The sequence below is a fragment of the Morone saxatilis genome, unplaced genomic scaffold (genome assembly GCF_004916995.1).
Source record: "Morone saxatilis isolate NCDOM2014 unplaced genomic scaffold, NCSU_SB_2.0 Contig16, whole genome shotgun sequence".
NCBI lineage: Eukaryota > Metazoa > Chordata > Actinopteri > Moronidae > Morone > Morone saxatilis.
In genome coordinates, this window is record NW_023339718.1 from 579,457 (window position 1) to 582,954 (window position 3,498).

The window sequence follows — 3,498 nt, forward strand, 5'->3', positions numbered from 1 at the left end:
TTTATGATGTTTTATTTATTCTCCTGTACGGCACTTTGGTTGTTTTAAAGTGCTTGCCAAATAAAGTTGGATTGGATTGGACATACTGTTCTCAGTGCTTTAAAATCAGGTGAAATGTGATGCGAACACTTCGCAGACGCAGTTCTGTTTGTCCATTTCCCTGCTGCGTCCAGAGGAGGGATTGCCTTCTCTCCAGGGGGTTGGTGGCGGGGCAGGTTCAGATTCGAGCCAGATTCAGGCCATTAGCCACCACCCCATCTGTTGCAGCCAGCTCCCTCGCTTCTGCCAGGACTCTCCCGCTCCCTCCGTGTGTTTTCCCCCTTTCACCGTCGATCCTGATGAGAGCAAAATCTCACAGAGAATTATTTAGTGCTATTCAGTAGATGACCTGGAGTTCGGTCTCACTTCATCATCCTGTTCTCAGCTCTACGGGTTGTATGTTGTTAGTAGATTCCTTGTTTAATGATGTTATCGGTTGTTATTGGGTGTTAATGTTTGTCTTTCAGAGTAGAGCGCTTAAAGACGTAGACCACCTACCAGCTTAGAGATTCAATATGGGCTGCATCGTTTGTTTTTCAGTCTGTTGGTACAGTTTCATCAATGGGTGCCTTTGGTTTTTTTTAGTGAAACTGATGCTTCTAAGGCTTTTGTTTGTTCCTCAGGCTTTGTAGAGCTGCCCCCCCCCTCTTAAGCCCCTCCAACTGATGGGAGGTGTCAGCATATCCACCCAGCCTGGTTTTAGTATAAAAGTGGGACACACAGTGGACAGCGAACTCGGTTTGTTACAGAAAACCAGCGTAAGGTTGGCAGGCCGATACACTTGACTTATTTCTGGATGGAAATTAAATGTTGCCTTCATCAGGAAGATGCGTAGGGATTTTGTAGGCATACACTGTCTGCCAGAGGACAGATGCTGTGCCCTTGAACCTATATGAGGGCTTTTAACTTGCTGCTGGATCAATTAATTATTTATGATGACATTATTAGTTGCTTGACAGAAAGGTAATCAGATTTCATCATTGTAACTTATCAATTACAAACACCAAATGTTAGTTTTAGAAGTCGTTTTTTTTAAAAAAAGTTATTCTATATGTATGTATTACTTTTAATTATTGGTTATAGACTTCAGTTTCACTCATAGATACTTTATTTATCCCTGAAGTTAAATTATAATGTCACATTATGACGCCCTGTGTTATCTGGACGTGGAGGAGGAAAGTTCTTACTGTAAAATAAACTCTGTCTTGGTGATGAGTTTGATTTTGTGTCCCTATAGTAAAGCTTTTCCATTGGTGCTTTTGGCCACGCCGAATCGAACCACGCCACGCTGAATTGCAGTTTCCATTATCAACTTAAATGTGCCGACATGTGCCGAGCCGCTGCCCGAGATGGAGCCAAAGTGTGCCGGACCCCCCTGTTGGGTGTCGGCTATGTCTCCAGGCCTCTAGCTACACGCTCATTGATGTATATGTTGCTGGGCTCGACTGCACCGTTGATAACCGCGCATTTTAATCTAATAAGCAGCGACCTTGCTTATAAGGCCCTTTCATGGGGAGTTGCTCTTTTTGTTTGTGTGTCATATTTTAGCCACATATTCCGTTAATTCAGGTTTTTTTTTTGGTTTGATATCCGCCTGGATGTCGACCTCTGCTGGTATTCGTACTCATTGTCTGTGTCTGTTTTATGTCAACAGTAGAAGTGTGCTGAAGAAGTGCTGTCAACACACAGTAATTATGCCGCTGTGTGCTTGTTGATACAACAAAACACCTTACCAAGTCAGCAGAACTGGGGAGTAACGGATCACTTTATGTAACATTTATTTTGGTCAAGCTTGTTTACTGTTGTAATTTGATTGCGCTGTCCTCTTCTGGAAAAGGCAAAGCTAAAATGTTTGTACTTCTGGTGTGAAAGTGCTTCAAATTGTGTATTTTGATGAACTTTGAAGCGTTACTGAATGTTGTCAGTCACATGAGTGGCATGGAGGAAGTCGCTCTGCTCTCCAGTTACTCTTCACAGGACGTCTGTGGTCTCGAACGCCACATTTTGTTTTTGTTTCTTTTCTTTTTGTGTTACTGAAAGCTATTGGCTATTAGCAGAGATTTGGAGGATCTCGCCTGACCCGCTGTCGTCTCCATAAATCGTCTTTGCTGTTGCCAAGGATTTCTGGTAACCTACCATGTCAGAGTTCAGCCGTGGATTATTTGTACTCATATTCATGCTCGGCTGTGTTTCCTCAGTGCAGACTTTGCAGATGGTGTCATAGTACTGAAGTGCGGTAAAGAGAGTTGCATGCACAGTCAGATAGGCGACAAATTGAAGACAACGCTGAATAAATGAGTGGATAAACATTACAGATGTAGATGTCTTCATACAGGACACGAAGGATGACTGAATAGTTTGAATGTGAAACTGTTTGGCCCAACAACTTTATTATTTGACCCATTTGTGTTGAATAGTGTCGATTGTTGAACGTTTTATAGCGTTTAAACAAGTTATGCCTGTTGAAGTAGCTTGAAAGGCTGCAGGGAGCATTTAGTTCTTTAGTGCTCTTAAAGCTGTCCTGTTGAGCTTTTGTCAACCATATTGTAACGCCGCGGCTTATTTGTGCAGCCTAGGTGTAGTAAATAAATACACCCTACTTTTCAATTAAACTGAAACTAAAATATTCTTTAAAAAGTGTTGTCAAATGTTTAAGCTCTGGATTATCAACCAGTAACGCAGACATTCATAAGGACCCTCCTAAACCAGAGGTTCCTGATTTTTCCCCAACTTTAGACATGCAAGACACTCGATTTCCTTGTTTTCCTTTTTACCTTTTTATAAAACCCGCTGTAAGGTAAATCCGTGAAATGTTAAGAACACTAAAAGCATCTTTGCTTGCTACTAGCTCCCTCTGCGAGTCTCTGAATAATTGATACAGGAACACGCTGTTTCCCTGGATTGTACTTGGAATTTACAGCGTAAAGTCGGATCCACATAGACACAGACGGGAGGGCAGAGCCGGCTCTTTACAGCTGGTATTAAGGAAAGAAGCAAACAGGCTAGCAGCAGCTGTGTCTGTCTCTGTTATCAGTGATTCTCTCCCAACAGGTCATTACCAAACCGTATACTCAGTTCTTACTAAGATTAGCCTCAGTGCAGTGCCTTGCTTTCCTCTAAAACGTATTGTGTCCTGATGTTTGAGGTGTTGTTGAATCAAAAAAAGAGCACAGACATGATTTAGTTCACTGCGGCGTCATTCAACACTGTGCTGTGTACTGTATCTTTTAGTATTTTAGTGTTTAGGGCCAGATTGAAATCCTGATCACAATATTAATACAGATATTTTAGACAATAGACATTTGTAAAATGACAATATAAAGTAACTGTCACCGTGAAATGATTGCGCTGAGAGCTGATCTTTTTAGATAAACTGCACAGCCAAAGTTTAAGAAAACAACGCTGCACAGATCCCGACTGACAGTGACACTGCAGCTTGAAATATGATCACAGCAAACC